Raw genomic sequence first — 22,499 nt, 5'->3', positions numbered from 1 at the left:
TTTTGAAATCTCTTTTCTTTATATAGAAGATGGCTGAGTGTTTTTAGAAATGCTGAAAGGGTAGAAAGTATATTTGTGGATTTCTTGGTGAACATGATCTCTCTCCACAGATTCCTGGCTGAATTGTAAAACTGCAGCATTCTTGTGAGTAATTGTATATACATCAATGCTCAAATGAAGGCATTCTGTAGAAGTTGTATGCACAATAAATCACCATCTGTACTTGGCCCTTGGAGTCTATTTGAATGCCCATTCAGTCCAAGCCGGCTGGCTAGATATGTCATTGATTTTCTTCTTCAGTGCCATCCCTGGGAAAATAGCCAATGTTTAATAATGGAAAAGATCACAATTTTAAAACAGAATGTGGAGGAGAGGGTATTTTGAAGTCAAATCAGCAAGTTCCTGAAAACTAGGTATACCAACAAGATATTCATAGACTGGTTGGATGCAATAAACATGGAAACAAATATTCATCTGAATAAAAGGGCATCTCAACAACTGGGATTAGAACATCTCTCTGCCACTCTCTTTTACCTATTGACTTTCTCCTGCACTTAAAACTTACTTTTCAACCTTGACAAATACTATTTGATCAAAATGACCATTCATTTATTCTCTTAGTCTATCAGCCTTCCCCCTAAGTTCAGCAGTTTCTTATAGTGATCTTGAAACCGGGATCAGCTTGTTTTAAGTAGTCACTTAATGTTACCTCTGCATTTCCTGATAATCTTTCTGGTCAATCTGTCAATACTCTACTAAGACTTATCTTCATTTGCTTCTTTTCCTTTATCTGGGTTAGCAAGGAGACCTGTATTACTATACTTCCCTTCATTCAAGTGGAAGAACATGGTAGATACAGGAGTATTTGAAGTCTATCTTCTGCTCACGCTCCTCATTCCATCTCACAGCAATCACCCATTTTCTCACTAACATCTATTCACAACAACCTCCCCTGTTAATTAATTATACCAAGTTCATTTCGTACCCTACGATTGCACAATTGCTTTTCTCTGTGCACCAATGATCTTTACTCAAATCTTATAGTGGCTGCCTCCTTTTTGTGACCATTCCATGTAGTCTTACCTGACAAGCCATTCTGAAGCTCAGCTCCACCACTTACCCTCTATTAGAACTTATTCAGAGAGAACATTAATAACAAGAAACACTTTATTATTAATCTCTCCTTACAAAAGAACAAATTCTCAAAAGTAAGGACAGTGACTATTTTTCACACCATTGTCTCCCCAGTACCTATATTAAGATCTGGAACTCTGTTGAAAAATGAAAGGAACAGTCATCACTAATCATTTCATGGTTGAAGCCCGATATGAGCTTTATCCATCACTGTACACTCTATAGATACTAACCCTGGCCATGACTCTTTGACCCAGGAGTGACAGCTGAACAAAACAAGACTAGCAGCTAGAGCCTTGTTCATGATCTTGGAACAAAGAGAACAGAATCCTTTGCTATTAGATAATGTACAATTTCAAGAGGAAAATCTCGAGAACTTTCTCCCACTCATACATTATTTTGTGAAGAAAGCTTATATGTAAAGAAAATGAAACTTTGATGTGCATTTTTTTCTAAAATTCCTTTATCCAACCTCCATTTGCTTAAGCTAGTATGAAGTTTTTTTTCTAATATTATAACCAAAATCCTAACTTACATGTCAATCTTCTTTGTAATCCTATTATCACTTACTTTATTTGTACCTACTTTAGTCTTTCAGTCGTCTAATGTTTGCTAATCTACTCATGACCTTCTGCTTCTGAACCGTGGCAGATATCATTGTATTCTACTTAACATAATAAAATAGATGCCGTGAAATATGATAAACTCCTATTATATTTCTCTTGGAATTTTAGAGACTAAAGCTCACATTTGTATTCTAGCATTTGAGTCTTTTCAAAAAAAGTTTGCTAAATTAGATACCACTTCTGTTTCCTATCCCTTATTTTGTATACATTACTTCTTTTCCAACATTTCATAAAAAAATTATTCCTCACTCAAATATTTACTTGTTACTACTGTATAAAGAAAAATAAGACAAGTTCCATGCTGAAATTTTATTTTTCAATCTAGAAACTCATGAGATTATTAAAATCCTTCAATGAAACCCTTTAGTTATGGCATTTATTCTAAGCCATCTAATCTCTTTTTAGTCACCAATCTCAAAAGTCTATGCTTACCTCTATATTCATTCCTTAATTTACCAAAATCTAATTTATATCATTATTGTTACACTAAGCATTGTCAAAGTAAAAAATGAATTCTTAAATGCCAGATCAGTTCCAGCTCAGGAGCTATTGGATTCTGTGTCTAAACTGAATTTTGTTTAAAGAAGCTTTAGTCAAAGTCAACTGGAGATCATTGCAGAGATTAAAGATTGTGAAGATCCAAGCCTCTGTGGATACATCTCCAACACACTTCCTGCACCTAAAATTTGGGGAATATGATGGAAGAGGGGATGGAAAGATTGTGACAACCATAGGACAAGGAAGAATGTTGTATGGTTGTGTCTCCTAGGAATGACAGGGTAACTATACACATGATACTTGAACAATAGGTCTGTCTAAACCAGACCTGGAAAAGGACAATATCAATAGACATGTTAATGTGGAAGCAGAAACTGTCATGGGGATCTCATGCTTAGACAAAGACATACAGACAACTAACTACTGCTGAAAGAAAAAGAATTAGCCTCTTTTAGGAATGAGCACCATAATTGATTCTCCAATACAAAGCGGTAAGCCCTGAAGTCATACACATATACCAAAATAAATGGACTCAGTGGGCTGTGTATTCATTTAAATATGGGTAACAATGATAATAAAATAAAAGGAAGTTATCAATTTGAGAGGGAAACAAGGGGCCAAAAAAGAATTAAAAGGAATGGACATGAAAAGGATTCAAGTGAGTAAGAGGTAGAGGAAGGTATATAATTATATTTGAACTTAAAAATTTAACAAAAGTTGCACCTAGTAATGATATGAGACTTTATTCCTCTTTTATTATGTCTTGTTTTTCTCTTTATTTCTATAACACTGTATTGCATTTATTGACATTTTACTGTTTAATGGTATCTCAGTAATTTTCATGGAATTCTATTTCTCTCAATTATTGGAGTAACTAGGGGTCCAATTCGAATATATCTAAATTCATAATATGTGTTTGGACCTTGAAATGTACAGTTCATATAGATCATGTTAAAAAGAGAATAGATTTTATCTAAAATATTTTTATTTTATTGTTCCCCTATCTTGATGTCTAGGTCTCGTATGTTATTGATTAATGAAAGATTAAAATCTTTTTTTTTATTTTTTATTTTTTGGTTTTTCGAGACAGGGTTTCTCTGTAGCTTTGGAGCCTGTCCTGGAACTCCCTTGGTAGACCAGGCTGGCCTCGAACTCACAGAGATCCGCCCGTCTCTGCCTCCCAAGTGCTGGGATTACAGGATTGCGCCACCACCGCCCGGCAAGATTAAAATCTTAATTCATTTCTATGTCTCACACAGAGTCAGCTGCTAAGCACTGCCAATTCTAATATTTCTCTCAGGGTGTGTTCTTTTACTTAGTTGACTATCTAATGCATAAATTAATCCCATCATCATCTTTGGTCTAGATTAGTGTAATATTACTACAAATGATTACTTTCCCAAAATCATTTTTATTCTTACAGTCTGTACTCTTTATTGCCAAAAAACCCTCAAAACTTGACATTTTCCTTGCTATGAAAGAATATGCTTAAAATATACAGAATCCACCTTAAACATAATTTTCTATGAGGCTCAATACAAATAATTAAAAGCTACCTTTGAGAGAGGTAAAATCGCTCAGCAGGTAGAGCCTGATAACATGGGTTCAATGCCAACCAATGCCACAAATATTTTCATCTGGTTTCCACAGGCATGCTGTGGTATTTACACCTACACATTATACAAGCACACAATAATAAATAAGCAAATAAATATCTTAAAATAAAAATACCTTTGAATATTTTCACAGTCAATTCAATACTAATATAATTAACTAGGTGAACAGTCTATTAACAGCAAGAGGAAACTAAGAAATATCAGCAATAACATTATCAGAAAGGTGGAAACAAACACGGTAGAGGGACCAAAATATAATATAAAGGAGAATGAAATTCTTACTAGAGTCCTGGTCCAATTTCTATGTCACTACAGTTCAAGTTTGACATTGTATGTTTAGAATGTGACTTGGAAGTCATTTTCTGTTTCCTTGTTTTACTTTTTATTCAGTTATTTTATATTTCTTCAAACACATTTTTATTAAAATATAATTCAACTATTCACCCTACTTTTCCTTCCTCCAACCCCTCTCATGTTCACTCACTTCTTCTTAAATTTATGGTGTCTTTTAAAATTAGTATATGTATATATAATCCTTTTAAATTATGTATATATAATAATTATAATATATAGGTATTAATATATCTATAATATATAGATATACAATAATTTAATATATAGAGAGAAAGATGCGAAAATATAAATATTTCAGCTCTTTTTATTAAATCTCAGCACACAGCACAAATGTCATGGAAAAAGATGAGCAACTTCACTATTTTTATTTCAAATAGGTGTCAGTTTCATCACTTCCTTAACTATGCTCTTCAAACGAAGAATTATGCAGAAGAATTTCAGAAGTATTCATTTTGGTTTTAAGATACTAAGGAGGAATAGGCTGGAGACAGTACTGAAAGGGAAACCATCACACAGAGACATTGTTGATTATCCTAGCAAATCTCCCTTTCCATCCTACTTTTTTTCTTTGGTTCAAAGATTCTCTTCAGGGGCAGAAAGGAGGGCTGTACATTTCAAATTATTTTTAGGACTTTGATTAAGTGTGCTCCCAGACCCCAGGTGACTATTAATACACTAGTAAAGGCAGTTAAAAGAAGACCTAAGGTCATCCAGTGAGTGAATGAAGCAAAATTGAAAGCATGAGTCTTGACCTAGTGATGTGATTTTTCTAGAAGACCATATGGTGGAGGTAATACAAAAGGGGGCAAATGGGAATAAGAGACACTATCTACACAAAAGGTTAGAAGACAAGGCTCCTCAGCATGAAATTCAGCATTAAATGAAAGGACTTACCAAGTGAACTTTCAATTCATCCATTCTGTCTCAATAAAGCACGATTCTATTATAACATAGCCCACGATTATAAGACTACAGATGTACTATAAAGAAAATCCTGGGTCTTGAAATATAAAAGTCAGTAAATCAAAAGCAAAAAATGAAGCTATCAGTTATGAATTCTAATACAAGCTTTATAAAAGCAAACTGCTATATTCGATTTGTGTCTGTGACCAAAAGACAATTGCTTGAATAGTAAATGTTCCATAAATGCTTGTTCAATTGAATTAGCTAATTGGCTAATGTCAATTTTTTAATGTTTAAGGATCACTTGGGATTATAAATTGATTAACTAACAAGGGCTCTCATCAAAAGAAAACTGTAAGCCTGTGTCATAGCTTACTAGGATTTTTGCAAGAGGAGACAAATGTTCATAGAATGCTGTTAATTATGTTTCTACTTCTCATGAATTGTTTACTTTTATTATTTACCTATGTCTTGAATGGTATTGAAGCAAGTCATGTAAGTCCCTTTGTCAACTGCCAGAAGTATAATTCTCCACAATTAATCAGTAAAAAGAGAATTAAGCGTTGCTTTTTTAGAATTAGGAAAAACCTGCTGCTGATAAATTGAATGCATTAAGAAATTAACATACCAGCAAATGATTGATCATTACAATTATCTGAATTTGCATTTCTAGAATTCTACTGAAAGAACTAAAAATCCCTCTTCTAAGATATTTTTAACCATAGTTTCCAGCTGGGTAATATATATAAGAGATATGCTGCTTTATTATCATAAAGAGAATTGCAAGAATTTTACAAAATATTCATAACTGTAATGTAAATTAATTATTTCAGTGTATGTTAAAATATAGAACCATACTATGTTCTTATATAATTTGTTGTCTACACTGATATAGGAACAAGTGACATCACCAATGGCAAAGATTTGTAAATATCTAACTACAAGGCATTATGATTAAAAAAAACTATAAAGAAGCAAGGTATTTAAACAAAAATGACTCATTGGTTGCAAGTACCTTTATATAGGCACCCAATACAAACATTATGAAAAGTGAATAAAATAAAACAATGCCACCCAAAATCACAATGCTTATTCAGGGCTAAGAAAAATCACTTCATTACATGAAAAAGAATAATATTATTACCTGTTGATAAGAATAATCAACAGTTATTAGAAGCTCATAATGTGCTAGACAATATTTTTGTATTCTACTGGTTTGCATTGATTATATATTTACTTCTTGAACAGTATGTTCCAGGTATTATTCTCAGACTGTGACTCATCAGTAAAGAAAACAGACAAAAATCAACACTCTTACAAAACTTAATATTAGTGGGAAAGACAGCAAACCAAATGAGAAAATTAAAGTGTATTAATAGATATGAATGTATAGTATATTATTAGATCCCCATATGCAGTACAGTAAGTATACATACATGACATATATAGTAAGCATAAATGAGAATATTTAAGAAAGTATGTCAAATGATGATAACTAGTACTGAGCATAGGTTTTAATTTTCCTGGGTGGTCTTGGTTCTATGATCCTATTATTCTTAGTGCACCTTTTTACTTCCAAAACACTTTAGTTTACTTCTTTGATATAGGTCACTGTTACATTGCTTGTTTTTTTGAGGTCTTGTGTTGTATCTCCAATTTGACCCCCCCACACACACACAAACACACACACTGAACAAAAATTCCTGCTTTAGAGAATAAATTATATGGTTAGCTAAGCAATATGTACTGTAGAGAAAACAAGGGAAAGAATAGCAGTGCACAGCAAAGGATGATGCAGTGAAATATCATGGTCAGAAAATGTCTCAGTAGGAAGGAAATATATGCATAAAGATGTGTGTCAGGTAAGAGGTAAGTGTCAAGAGGAAACATATTTCAGGCCTAGGGTGCAGTATCTGCAAAGACAGCAATGCTCTCACATTTTTGAGAAATGACATTTAATAGATGTAACAGAATAATAGACTGAGAGAGAGAGTAGGAAATGGGGTCCCGAATGGAAAGGGAAACTCCTGTCATGTAGTTGCATTTTGAGGGAACTATGGAACTACTACAGGTTGTCATCAAGGAAGTGACATTATCTGTGACATGTTTTAAAATTACCAGTCTGGCTACTGTGCTTTGAGTAAAATATAAGGGTATAATGTAGAACAGAAGCAGTTAGAAGTGCCCTGCAAAATCAATTTGAGAAATGATGGTGCTTTAGACAAGGGCAGTGGCAGAGGAAGTGATGAGAATTAGTCACATTCTGAGTCTGCTTTGAAAGCAGAGATGACAAGGTGTGCTGATAAAATAAGTAGGATTCGGGACCTTGTCAAGACTTAACGACTGGGAGAAAGAGCTGTAAGAATCTGAGGTCAATGAGGTTGGAAGAGGAGGTTCTGAGTGCATATTTGGGAGATTTGAAGAGATTTAAGCCTGGGTATCCCCAAATCAATACTGGCGAGAAAGCATATGTAATGAGCTTATTTTGAGCCTCAGTTGCCAAAATAAGCTTGTAGAACAAGCAAAACTGAATAGAGAAGTAAAGTAATTTACTCCATGGTCTATTTTTAAACTGGCCACAGATATGGGAAACAGAAGGTAGATCTTACTGATGCCACTCATAAAATACCCAGAAAAACTGCTCAAACGCAGAAGAAGGAAGTATTCATGAAGCACCCTCTTTCGCTTCTATGTCAAATGTTGTTCAAAGATATACTAACTCTCCTACAACCATGTTTTCCTATCAGAATGGCTGAGTGGGCTGCTATAGACATTCCACACAACAGCAAAGAAAGGAAAGAGTTAATTTGCTACAGATAAGGTGTTGTTAGTATATGTTTGCACATGACTGGTGGCTGTAATAACAGCTACAATAATAAGGAAGGACGAAAGAATTTGAGATGGAGATCAACAGTTGTGGAATATGTTAATTTTGAAATACAACGCACCCAAGTAAAGATGAAATGTCAAGTTGGGTATAAATAGGAATGCAAAAAGGAACGTCCGATTTGGGGATGTATACTTCCAGTATATAAGCAATACTAATTTGAAACAAGTTCTATGATCAAGAGAATAAGAGTAGCAAAGAAGAATGAGTCCTCAGGTAAGGGGTGAGAAACCCCCCCAAAAAAGTGAGAAGGGATAGCCATTCCAAAAGGAAGACAATGACTATAAATGTGATATCCTGACAACCAAGTGAGGGAGCAAAACCGCTTCACATCCATGTGCATTATGTTCAAAATCATTAGAGATGAAATCAACTTAGATATTCACCAGTTGATGAGTGGTTAAGAAAAATGTTGTGCATATAGAGAATGAAATAATACTTACCTATAAAGAAACATGACATCATGAAATTTGCATGTAAACGGGGATAACTGGAAAAGGTCACAACTGTATGAGGAAACCCAGGCCCAGAATACAAATGCCACACATCTTCTCTTATATTCAAATCCTAAATTCTAATTGTTAAGTTTTTGTTTTAACTGAGTGTACCCATGGAAGCAGAAAACTAGAAAGTGGCCATTGAGGGAAGGATACCCTAAAGGAAGTGGATCATAGAAGATAGTTAATATGAAAGTAGAGGGGGTAATACAGGTGAGAGAAAGTTTTAAGTAAGAAAAGGATCATGGGATAAAGAAGACAAGAAGTTAGCAAGGAGGGTTAACCATAAAATGGGGTGTATGAAAAAGCAAATACAAATCTATTATCTTGTAATTAAAATATCATTAGCGATCCAATTTTATATCCATCAATTATGTCATGAATACATTTTACATCTATAGTATATTGGTTTGAAGTGCAATCATATAAGCACTTGATCTTGGTTGCTTCCCAAAACTTGAAAGTAAGACCCTGTTCCTGAAGATACCACACATACTGAACACAGGACTAGGAGGAATTGAGCTGGAACTGAGGACTAGCTCTCATAGTATCTGAAGGATACTAAATTGCCGTAATAGATTGTGGATTGTGTGTGTGTGTGTGTGTGTGTGTACAAGCTGTCAAGGCAGAAAGCAATATATAGTCCTACTGAGATGTAAAGCTGGTGAACCCCAACAAAGACCAGTAGGGCAAAATAACCCCAAGGGCAAAATAGTGGCACTGAGATCTTGGAGTAACCAACAGCTGTCTAATTTTACATAAAGCCCCACTCAATGGGAGAGAATTTCTAGCTATTACTGATAACTCAGTCAACTACCTCGGACTGGTAAGGTCATACAACCAAAAGGAGAACTTCCTAGTGCTGCTTTCCTAAACCAGCGTAATCTGTAACTGAATTCTAAATACCTATCTTTATACTCACAGACAAGTGTGGTTGTCACCCCTCATCAAAGGATATTTATTTATATATTTGTCTATTTATTTTGGCAACAGAGACCATTACAGAAAGACACAACTAATCAAAATGCTGTTACATCTCCAGTGCAAACTTTACACCCAAAGCCCAAGTCCTGTTGTAGAGGAATGGGATAATAGATAAGATAGTATTTTCTAGACATAACAGAGAAGATGCATTGATAAAGTCTCAGCAATATGGCTTCCTGAACCAGGTCTGTACAATGAAAACTCTAGGGACATTCCAACATAGATGGAGAAAATATCACAAGGCCTGACACATAGATAAAGTGGTATAGACAATCTCATAGAGGTTGAGAGAATCAGACTTCTCTAAAAATGATACCCATGATGGGCAACTCAGTTTCAAGTGCCCAGCACTAAACATATGCATATAGGAGGAATACTAAATGATTGTAATAGATTGTGGATTGTGTGCACTTGTGTGTGTGTGTGTGTGTGTGTGTGTGTGTGTGTGTGAGACCCTAATTGACTCAACAGGATATACATATAATACTTAACAATATATGTATAACAATAATTGTAGAAGAGGTCATAAGTTTAAGAGATGGGGCACAGAAGAAGTTGGGTGGGGAGAGAGAGAGAAGGAAATGATGTAAAAAACCCTTAAAAGAAATTCTCAAAGAATTTAATTTAAAAATAAAAGCAGAAAAATGAACTCATACACTAAGTGGGATATAAAAAGGAAATTAAAAGAAATGAGAACCTGACTCTAAACAATGAATAGAGATTCAAATGCAAGGTATTGTTGTTGTAACTTGCCATATGCTAGCATGTCACCTAATAAAACTATCTCTGAACCTCTAAAGAAAAAGCATGACATTTAGTTTTCAGAACACATGTTCAAGTCCTAATTGGGCCATAAATTAGGTTTGTCATGTTGTGAAAGTTAACTTTCTATGTGTTTCAACTTTGTGACCTCTAAAATGTGGATTGGAGTGTGCCTAAGTTATCTAGGGTTATGTAAAATGCTGGATGAGGACACACTTGGTGTTGATAAATGATATATAAATATTGTTTATTTTATTCTTCAAAAATAGTAAATATGAGGATCTATTCATTAAAATAAAGTTTCTTACAGCGTCCTACTTGGCTGTCTGTTTAAATCTAGGAATATTTTCCTGTCACAGATTTTTTTTTTATTTGAAACATAGGAAGTCACTAGAGACTGAATCTTTTTTTGGTTCCTTTTGTTTCAGTCACTCAGAAGTCACCTATGAAGTTAAGCCTCTTATGTGGATTAAGTCAATGACAATATTGATTTGGGCATTTCATGAGCTACCAATTCAAGTTATCATAACCTTTCAAGGAAGAAAAGATATGCCCTAGAAGATTAGAAACTCTGCCATTCTTACTCTGAATAGATTTGTAAAATAATCCACTGGAAGCATAGTTAGGAATACCATCAGGATAAAAAACTAAAAATATTTTCTTGCATTAAAATTGCATCAAAAGAGCGTGCTGCTATGATGCACTAAAGAAGGAAATGTTTACATTCCTTTGATCAGTTCCTTATTCTTCAAAATATCCACTGACCTTTTCAAATATAAACTTGTTTATTTTTAAAAATATATCCTGATTACAGTTTCCCCTCCCTCTACTCCTCCCAGTTCCTACTCATCTCCCCTCCCAACTAGATCTACTCCCTTTCTGTCTCTCAGTAGAAAAGAACAGACTTCTAAAAGATAACAGCCACACACATCAAAATAAAATATAGTAAGATTAAACAAAAGTTCCCACATATGAATTTCAATGACAGCAACAAAGTGAGGCTATATTTTTTCAAACAGGTCTTCAGTGTGAAGAAAACAGAAGAAATAAATGTTTTAACAAGGAAACAGTCACATGCTGTTTGAATTACTAAAACCCCATTATTGGGGTAAGTATGTTTCGGTACGTATTAGAGGGAAAGCTTGCTCCACCTAAAATCTACAATGTCTAGAATTTACAGAACATAGAGCTGCAATGGTTTTGGCAAGCAGCAGGACACCTTTCTAGCCCAACTGACTACTGTGCATGACTACAATACTAGAAAAGAGAGATGTTGTTGCCTAGACTTTCAGTATTCTCTGAGGATTGTAAAACTCATTTTTGATGTTAGTTGTGTTATTTTTAGCAGAGATATTATAAACAAAATTTGAACTGAAAACTTTTCTTTAGTGTTTCAGACATAGTAATTGGCTATGTTAAAACTATAATCATTATACCAGGGCTCAACCTTCTGGTTAAATTTGCTTCCACTATTGCTTACCAAATATAGGCCAGTGTCCTGGGTCTTCCCTGAAATTATACCAGATGATAAGGAGATAAATCGGAGGCTCTTCTATTATCCAGTATAAAGTTATTACTTTCAACTTGACCAACAATACACATCCATAGATGCTAAGAATGGCAAAATAACTCTTTGAAAATAAATATATTTAATAATTTGTGAATTGAAGATATGTACAATATGAATGATGATCAGGAATAATATTATTTCCTAGAAATTTTGAGAATGAATTATCTACTCACTATCAGTTAATTTTTATGTGAAAGCAACTACTGTGTTTACATAAATGGAAACAAAACACTGTATAAGTTATCACTAAAAGAAAAAATAATTGAATGTTTACTATATAACATGATTTATAAAACAGCAATAAGAAAGTCTTTGTAGAAAAGTTCATAGTGTAGTTAACCAAACAAGTCATTGTAATTCAAAGTGATTAGTTCTATGGTGGTGATGCTAAAGAATTATACTATAAAATTGGTTGGGTATTCAACCTATATTGCATTGGAAGAAGAAAGACAATTCAGAGTACATAGAGAATCAAAGTCCAAGAAGGATTGAGTCATGGAAAGAGAGGAAACGAATGGGTCTAGAAACAATGCTTCAGTCAGTGATGAAATTTTCGGTGTTTATAACAAACTGGGATCAATTGGGGAATGCTACCGTCAGTTCCAGAAATATTAAAGAGCCACAAGTGATCATAGCTGTAAGATTGATAATGATGTGGCTGTATGGCATGCACCACATGGGAATATGCATAGTATTTTAATTGAGGTGTGTTGATTTTAACATAAAAGCAGAAAAATTTCAGTGCTGTAGTGGAAATTTTGGTTCCAAAGGAATTTTTGTTCCAAAGAAAAGTTGGCTCCAAAGGAATGATTGATGGACAAATGGTGACCTCAAAGGACCAAGCTTGAGGCAGGATGGAGAGCAAGAGGAACTAGCTGGGAAGGTTGTAGGAGGAATGCATGAGGCGTTACTCAATTCAATTCATTCCAACTTTAATTCCAATTAAATTAAATTTATTCAGGAAATCTTACTAAGCATTGCTTCTGTGATGACACTGTGCTAAGCTAGCAAGGAAAAGAGCAATTTCCACCCAAATTCATGCTAGTTCAACATTCCTTATATTATACAACACTGAATAATTCCCCATAAAATACATAAAAGCCAATATTTTAAAATTTGGATCAAATTTACTAAATATTTTTACAATCTCTGACGTGTGAATTATTGACCTATATTGGAGAATAGTTACTTGTTAGTGTTAGTTATATTTTATGCCCTTTCAGTATATGGCACGGGAAGTGTGCTTGAAGTGCTTGATACCTGTGTAAGCTTGGAAAATATACTAGAAAATGAAGACCTTTTTTTCTTCTGTGTAAGTATGTGAAAATGCAAAATGTGTGTGTGTGTGTGTGTGTGTGTGAGAGAGAGAGAGAGAGAGAGAGAGAGAGAGAGAGAGAGAGAGAGAGAGAGAGGGTGTGCATATGCCACAAAGTGCATGTCAGAGTAAGATGACAACATTGTAAAGTTGTTCATCATGCTTGCATGGTAAGTATGCTAACAATAGTCTCATACAATGTTCCTCAAAACAGTAATTGCCAAATTAAATTCTCTTAGAAATGGTATAAGTGATGAAAATATAGGATTGTTCTGATGTGGTAGGAAGGTGAAAATTTAATACCACTTATGACAAATGTTTGGTGACGTCACTAAAATTGAATCAAATGTTTTGTACCCCTTTTAAAGGAGCAGACTTAGTGCGGTTTTACAGGGATCCTTGACCTCATTGTAATTAGCTTTGAATTGCTTTGAAGAGGAATAGGAAGACTATTTATCTTTATTCATTTAAAGCTTCTCTGTTTTTAATGTTGATTTTATCAAAGGCTCAAGTGAGTTTTAAAGACTTATGAGAAATCGGTTTAGTTTGTTGAAGTATCTTTCTGATGGCCCTCTTACTGCGTCTAGATGCCATAAAATCCTGGATTGTGTTGAATCCAGATCCTTCTGTGATTGCCTTCCAATGCTTTTATGGAAGTACACTTCTAACAAAACAGGCTTCAAATTTTATGTTCAAAAGTAATTTGTAATCTCATACTCATAAACACATGGAACAAGAACTGCAAATATACATAGAAGATAATTGTGTTAGTATATAATATATGTATAACACACAAAATCCCCAAACACTAGAGTATCATTTATTTGTGATACCTTCCTTTCTATTTACCCTTGGCAGCTAGAACAAATAAGAATAAAACAGAATAGAAAGTCGCTTGTGAGCTTTCAGATTATCTTTACTTTTATACTAAGCATTCTTCAATAGTTTCTAGGTCTACAGTCTTATAAAATAGAGGTATTGACTAGAACAACTTCCTTCCACACATATAGTCTTAAATCAGTTTCACATCCAAATACATGTTCACATGCTGAAAGAACGAGAGGAAGAGAACACATAGAATAGCTCTATCAGTCGGTTTTAAACTCAATTTTAACTGCAAAAATATGATTTTACATTTCAGTTACATAATTACTAAACTTAAATTGGTTTTATTATTCAAGAACAGATCAAATAATAGGACTATCAAATATTCTTCTTCAGTCATGTAGGCAAAACATTCAACATGCTGCAATCATTTTATGAAGATCAAAAACAAAAATATATCGTGATCATACTTGAGACTTTCCCCTTGAACTTCTCTGTAGCCAGTGTTAGAATTTAATCAACATTTACTGAGTGTGTATTATGTGCCAAATACTGTTCCAGTCTCTAAAGTAAATTCTAAAAGTATGATAGGAGGAACATAGCCCCACCAGTGTACTTGCATTTTTTTAAATTTATTTATTTATTAAGGATTTCTGCCTCCTCCCCGCAACCGCCTCCCATTTCCCTCCCCCTCCCCCGATCAAGTCACCCTCCCTCATCTGCTCGAAGAGCAATCAGGGTTCCCTGACCTGTGGGAAGCCCAAGGACCGCCCACCTCTATCCAGGTCTCCTAAGGTGTACTTGCATTTTTAAGTGCAATTGATCACATATGTGTTACAGTCCATTGGTACAATGCACTAGCTCTGCCAGGCGTGGATTGGAAAGAATACACAGACTGAGTATCTTGGCTATCTGTTACAGTTACAGTGCTACAGGAAGCAGATTTATTGCCTTCTTTCCAAAAGGTGGTGTGAAGAAAACCATAGAGAAACAGAGTTTGCCAGCCACTAGTGCTTGGCAAGCATAGCTGGAGCTTAGAGAAGTCTAGATGGAAAGCTAGAGCACTAACAGGAGGCATTAGTATTCCTGTCTGAATCTCACATGCTGCTCTATGAGGGTTCTCTTTTGTTTTGTCTTTCGTTGTGATATACAAGTATGTCTTGCTTAAGAAAATGTAATCAATAGAATAAATTAGACTGCAATTCTATTATAAATTGATCAACCTTGTTGCTTCATACATCCATACAAAATTAGTGAATATATGATAGAAATATGTGTATCCATACATATAAAATACACAATAGGCTTATGAACAGTGTGTGGCTATTCTCTCTATCAAAGTCACATATTACATTTTTCCAATAGGCGAACATGATTTTATATCATATTTATTGATTAATCTGAGGCACCATTAGCATTTAGCTGGGTTAGATGCCAATGCAATAATTTTTTAAGTGTTCATGAGACATTGAACTTGAACCATTCATGAGAAGACATAATTGGACTCTAGTAGTGAATCTTTGTAAATGTCTAAGCTGCAGCTTAGAAAATGATTCTTAAGGTTTGCATGTATTGCTATTAATTTCGTTGTCTTTGAGCTCATTTCTAACTGCCTTTTATTCTGTGACATAAAAGACACAAAGGGTCATCTGCTCAACAGACTCAGGAGTAATAAAATTAAATATTTCATGTGTTCCAGGAAGGACTGGTGCCAAAATAGGACTGCATATGCTTGAGTTTATACTGACAGGCTGGCAGAATCCTCAGATTTTGTTATAAAGGCTTCAATTGAGAATATTTCCAAAGTTTCGGGGGACTTGAGATTTATCTTCTGTCACCTTTTACCCATTCAGAATTCTAATGAGAATGAAAAGTGCTGAAAATAAATAGAAATTATTTGTATTGGTGCCAGTTCTGCATCACAGATGACCAAAAAAGATGAATAACGGTTTCCTGACAGGATGATTTCCTGACAGGACATGTTAGCTTACTTAATACTTATACTGTCACAGATATCTAAAACCATTTTTGACTGTTCAAATGAATATAAGGCTAGATTTCAAAATGCCAATTCTGAACCCTCCTCAAGCCTTTATAATAAAAGAGAAGCAGCATGACATAGGGGTTTGGTTTCAGACCACACTATGAACTAAAACCCTGATGCCATAGAGGTTTTTGTTATCTATATAATCACATCCCTGTTTTTTTCACTTCATTTCTTATGTTTGGTAATGGCTTCTTTCTATATTCCACTGTCCTTTCTTTTCAATCTTCCCCAGTGTCTCTGTTTCAGCCATACTACCTATTCTGATTTTCATTAAAATTCTCTCTCTTACCCTTGTCTCTGGGTTTTTGTGCAAACTTCATAATGAATAGTCCCCAACAGGGCAGGGAACCCTGACAGCTCTTTGGACTGGAGAGGGAGGGGGAGAGGAGTGAGGGGAGGGGGAGGGAAATGGGAGACTGGGAGGAGGCGGAAATTTTTTTCAATAAAAAAAATTGTAAAAAAAAATATAAAACTCTTATAGGGCTGAAAAAAGAGTGGAAACAAAGATTTTCCCTCAATCTTCACAGTCCCAAAGACAAGCATCCACTTTGCTCCTTCCCTGTGGCTAAAGAAATTCAGTAGAAGCCAAATAATGTTTCCCAAAAGAGAGCACTTTTTCCCAGGAGACAGTCATTTATGTGACACTTAGCCAGGGAATCAGTATTTATTGTCTCAAATTATGTGTATCCTCAAGGAAAGTATACAATTCCATTGAATACAGTTATTTAAGAGGAGAAAACCCATATTATGTCTGATATTGTTGAGTAGTTTTCAATTTAGATCTAGTAAGAAACATTAAAATTCAAGACACACAGCATCAACAGAGTAGTCTGATGGCTACAGAATGCAGAAGAGTTCCATTCATGATGAGAGCAAAAAGCAAGCCAAACATGAAAAACTGATTTCTTTCTCCCTTGCTTTGATGGTCAAAGGTATAATCAGTATTGCATATCTACAATGACATGTTTGTTTTTCTTGTTTTATAAAGTTAGTTAAATTCTTTATATACAGAAGTACTTCAAATGTAGCCCAATTATTTGACTCATGTCATTTTCTATTAAATTGACATCTAGAAGTTCATAAGTTGTGGCTACTTATTAAATTCCCACATGAACCATTGTTGTAGAGGAGCGGGCTGCGTCCCACCAGCCGGCTAGCTTAACCCCCAAAATAATCACACAGAAACTGTATTCATTTAAACACTGCCTGGCCCATTAGCTCTAGCCTCTTATTGGCTAACTCTCACATCTTGATTAACCCATTTCTATTAAATCTGTGTATCACCATGTGACTGTGGCTTACCAGCAAGATTCTAACCTACATCTGTCTCAGGCCAGAAACTCATGGCATCTGTCACACTTCCCTTCTTCCAAGCATTCTGTTCTGTCTACTCTGCCCACCTAAGGGCTACCCTATCAAAAGGCCAAGGCACTTTCTTTATTCAACAAATGAAAGCAATGCAAATACAGAAGGACCTCCTACACCAAATCATAAAGAGGGAAATGAGAGCGTTATAGAGATAACGCCCTTCAAATAGATAGCTGAAGATATAATATCTATGCTATGCCACTATGAACATATCCCTTTCATTTTCTATTGATCTATTTCATGTTGTCAAAACTGCGTTTAAATATACTGTTCAAATTTGCACTCATTAATATGACTTGTGTAAAGAGTTATGTAAGGTGATATTGTTTTGTTGCTTAGACATAAATATTACCCATCTTTATTTTAGATTTGTCATTGGTGGAAAAACTTCAGAGTTGAGGAGAACAATGGTATATCAGGATAGCATAATGTCAATAAAAGGTGAGCCTCTGAGATAGAGTTCCTTGATTGTTGGCTTTGTATCTCTGCAGACATTCTCTTTCTACCACTGAAGTTTCTAAGGGCTTCCCGAATATGGTGGGTTAGGGGACAATTGTTGTACTTATGTGAATTTTTTTCTTAAACAGTTTTAGGGATTTAATGAGGTTCTGGAGGCAGTCATATCCCACACTTCCACACACTGAAGAAATATTACTCTAGACTTTGGGAGATAATGAAGTATCTTAGAAAATGTTATTATCAAATTTGTACTCTATAAAGACCAGTGACAACAACAATTGGGTTCTCTAGTCATTAGAATAAAATTTAATACACAATAAATGTAGTTGATAATCTCTTAATTCAATCACAGAAAGGCACTCCAAAATAATTATAAGATTTCCAGTTTTACTTTGGCACTAAATTCTTTTTGGAAAAAATTTTAAATGAGAAAATTCTGTTTAAACTTCTTAACATAATTTGGACATATTCTCCTACAGATGAACCTAGTAGTATAGTTAGAAAAATGTAGGCTTTAGTTAATGAGCTATGTTGGGTGCTTGAATTGTGATAAGTTCCCAAGCTGTGTGACTATAAAAACAGGTGCCATCAATAACAATTATATTTTTGATATTTTAAAAAATAGTCCTCAGCATTTGAAATGAAATAAAATTTCAAAATAAAAATAGAAGTCATAAAGTCATAATGACTACTTCCACACCATAGAACTTTGATAAAAAATTAAAGGTAAATTATATATAAATCCATATAGGAGAGTATCTAACATCAATGGTCATTAACATTTCCACTAATCTTTTGACCTCATGTAGGCTCCATATGTGATTGCAATTTGATTAGTCTTAGATCCTTTTCACTATTCGTCTCCAAGTCTTGCTTCAGTCTACACATTTAGTAGCTGCCCATGACTCTTCTTTGTTTATCCAATGAAATGGGGACAATAAAATTATGACCTTCCTTAAGTTTTGCCATTCTAGTTTGGAACCTACTTTCAATTACAGAAGATGCAGTGAATATTCCCCTTAGGGGAAGTCAATTTCCTTCAGGAGTTTTGTCCTTAAAAGGTTATCCATCCTCAAGAAGATGGCCCTACATACATACATATACTGACATTGCTGAGCGGATTCAGCAGGAACAAAACAAAAGAAGTCATGAAGTTGGGAGTCAACAGTGGTGAAAGGGACAGGGTTGGAATTAGAACACAAGGAAGAGAGGGTGAATTTAACCAAAATACATTTATACATGTGTGGAATTTTAAAAGGGGAAAAATCTAAAAATTCATTCTACCAGGGTTCCTGGCATATTTTTATAGAACATTATCATAATAGACATCCTGTTGTATTTATTCTTCAACTCTTTCTGATCTAGGCTTTCTCTATGATGGCTAGAGCTGGTTGGCAGTGGATCCCAATCTCAATGTTGATTGGAATCCCTCAAGCCACTGAAGAGATTCTTTTGTATGCCTAGTTTCCTCTCAAGTGCTTCTTATATACAGTCAAAATGGAGAATCTCTGATCTAAAGTTAGCAATAATTTGTTTATCTTCCTTTTTTAAAATGATCATCCCACTTGATTAATTTTGAAGTTTTAACAGATATTAGTCACCCCTTCTTGTGAAATCTCCTCAGTCAGTTTATGCAATATTTCCTATTTACATTCTTTTCAAGATCACATTTTCCTGCTCATTGTCATGTATGAATGCATCCTTAGGTTATCATCCTAGGTTTTCACTCAGCACCTAACACTTAAATGTTTCTCCCACGATCATTATCACAATTCACCAAGTCAAGTAAGTTTCTGGCTTCCAGCCCCCATTACAGTACATATTTTACATATCTACCTTTCCACATGTACTCTGACAGTTCTGTTTTGTTTTGATTTTTGCCAAGAACTATTGCTTGCTAATCAGTGAAGCTTCAGAATTACACAGAGGACTTGCTACAGTCAGATCACAGACTAGGTTTTATTGTTTACCAATTCTAATTGATTAGTATATCATGTGTGGTAGAATATGTGAACTTACAGTTGGTCTCAATAGGCAAGGATGCAATGATTAATTATGGAACAGATAGAGGGAGCCATAGCACATGTGACCAGAACAATCTACTCTAATTTTAGATAGTCCATAGGAAAAAAGTGTATACGCTTTCATGAGCTATGTTATTACCTAAAAGGTATGAGACAATTGTAATTATTTTAAAACAATTTGGCTAATTTTCTTTTAGAGTCTAAGTTCTTTCAAAGCAGTCATTAAAACTCTTTATGGCAAAAACTCGGAAGAACTATCAGCATAACATGTTCACAACAGAAAATTCATTATGTGTGATCAAATGCTTTTGAAAATCTCGTTTTATAGGTCTTGTTACCATTATATTACTCCTGCCATCTGTGATCTCTTTTCCATAAATATGGATCCTGAGATTAAGAGTTCTTTCAAGATTTTTGTAGAAACTGTAATCCATGCCATCTACATATGTACAAACAATAGCTTAAACTATGGAAAAGTTCTTGAAATAAGAACAGAAAAGTGTGCTTTGCAATTTTGGGATTCTATCTACCCCCTTGTAGATAATATGTGGCAACTTGGCTTGAACAACTTCTGGGGTAGAATGAAGTAGATTATTGACTGGGGTCAAGGAACAGGAAAAAACAGTCATGAGGGTACATTTGTTCCATTCAGTCTGAGGTTTTGAGAAATCATATTTAGTCTGAGGATTCCTAGAGACATGATTGCCCATTTGGTCTGAGGATTTGATAGAGGGAAGAACTAGTGTTTGGGTGCTCTGCTTCTTTGATTTTTCAGCATTTAACCCTATATCTGACTAGGAGATTTTATTATTAAAACCAAGTAGAATTCACGCTACATAAGAACATATTTGATACTAAATTAGTGTTCACATATAAGTGAATAAATTAAAGGCCAGCAGTAGATGATAGATAACTTGCTTTGTAATCTGAAAAACTACAAAATGGCAGTTTAAATGTTTTCCACAAGATGGCAATGATGTGAGATAAGGGTAACATTATAATCCTGAAACGACCAAGCAACCAAACATCATATATGGAGAGCAAAACAATAAAGCATAAAAGAGCAGGTTACAAAGAGAGAATGAATACATCTGCTGTTTTGGGAGTGTTGGTACTGTATTAGCTGTTACTAGCTTTTGCCATACCTCCTTTTTTTGCATTTCTTATTTTTTCTTCATTATTACTATGGCGTGAAATTGATATAGTCAAAATTAATCTTAGACAGATTGACACCATGGAAAAATTAAAATGAATAAAATATTTTCCTACATTTCCATTCCTATATTTTTATTTGTTTTAAGTAGATTTCTTAGATACTTGATGCTACCTTTGGAAGTGAGGTTACTTGGGAACAATTGCCAACCTTCAGAAAAACCTATCCTTTCATTCAACCTGTCATACATCATACACTAAATATCCTTATAGATAGCCATCCCGTTAGTAAAGGACTGCCAATAGTAGATTCATTAAAAGACAGTTGGAAGATTAAAACAAAACAACAACAAACATCATTAGAATCGAGCAAGCCACATGCACTTGGCCTTGGATGAGAGCGACCAACTTTGCAAATATAGGTGAAATAAAGTATTTCTTCAGTATTTACCAAAAAATAATCCTGTATTAGAAACACTCAAACAAACAACAGCAAAACCCATTGATTTCCCTGTCAAATAAAAACAAAGAAATCATTCATGTTAAATTGTATAACATAACATTTATTCTTTTCTAATGCTATTCAGAGTGAAAAAGCTTTTAAATTCCTTGCCAATCATTGGCCATTAGAAGATATAAGAAGGTGGAAATAGTGTAGACAGAAATGAAGGGAATCTTAGTAGTTTAGTGAGGCAGTATTTTCACATTTGTGATGGCTGTTGATCCTCATCATGACTTCCTGATGTAGGTGTGAGAGGTAGTGCAGTGTATGAAGAATGTGGTTGTTTTCTTCATTTCTGAACTAAAAGGAAATGACTTTCTGAGAATCTATGATCCACATCCATAAGATCCATAAAACATATTATATGTGATAAATACATACAATTTTATCTGTCATTCTAAAAAATAAGTCAGTCTCAGCTTTACCTAGATTAATGCAAGTTACAAATACTGACAAGTATTTTGACAGTTAATGTTTTCTCTGATTTAAAGGTAGTGCTGAAATAAAAAAATGGCACAAATTCTAGTCTTTGTAGAAAAGAAAATTGAACTTTTTTGTTTAATTTAGGATAATCCATTTCTCTTCTTAGGGGCCACTTATTTCCCTACTAGGTGACTTTATAGATCAGTAAGAAAGACAAAGACAATGGCACATGAGATCTCATGCTTTCAGATTTTTTGCTTTCTGATCCTTTGTATTTTGGCTTAGATAAATCAGTTCACTAAAAATGGTGTTCAGTGAAAATATAAGTACATTTAAACTGTGTTTATGTCAGTTCACAGATGATAGATTCAGGTTTTTGTCCTGGCCTTTCTAGTTTTAACCTATACACTTTCCCTGAGTAACCTAATCTATCCCGAGACATATTTTGTTCTAAGGCATTAATGTGACCAAGCCTGCAATTATCCCTAGCCTCAATCTATCTTGAAATCAAAAATGTACATCTTCAACTACCTGTTGGAAGATCCATCTTCTG

General features: G+C 34.4%; 1 protein-coding gene across 1 annotated transcript in view; it reads right to left on the bottom strand.

The window, feature by feature from the left end:
• Positions 1-22,499, bottom strand: part of Tenm1 (teneurin transmembrane protein 1) — a 784,432-nt gene that overhangs the window by 524,407 nt on the left and 237,526 nt on the right. The window lies entirely within an intron of this gene.

The sequence above is a fragment of the Microtus pennsylvanicus genome, chromosome X (genome assembly GCF_037038515.1).
Source record: "Microtus pennsylvanicus isolate mMicPen1 chromosome X, mMicPen1.hap1, whole genome shotgun sequence".
Classification (NCBI taxonomy): domain Eukaryota; kingdom Metazoa; phylum Chordata; class Mammalia; order Rodentia; family Cricetidae; genus Microtus; species Microtus pennsylvanicus.
The sequence above is the reverse complement of the archived record's forward strand: the minus strand, read 5'-3'. Positions and strand labels throughout refer to the sequence as shown.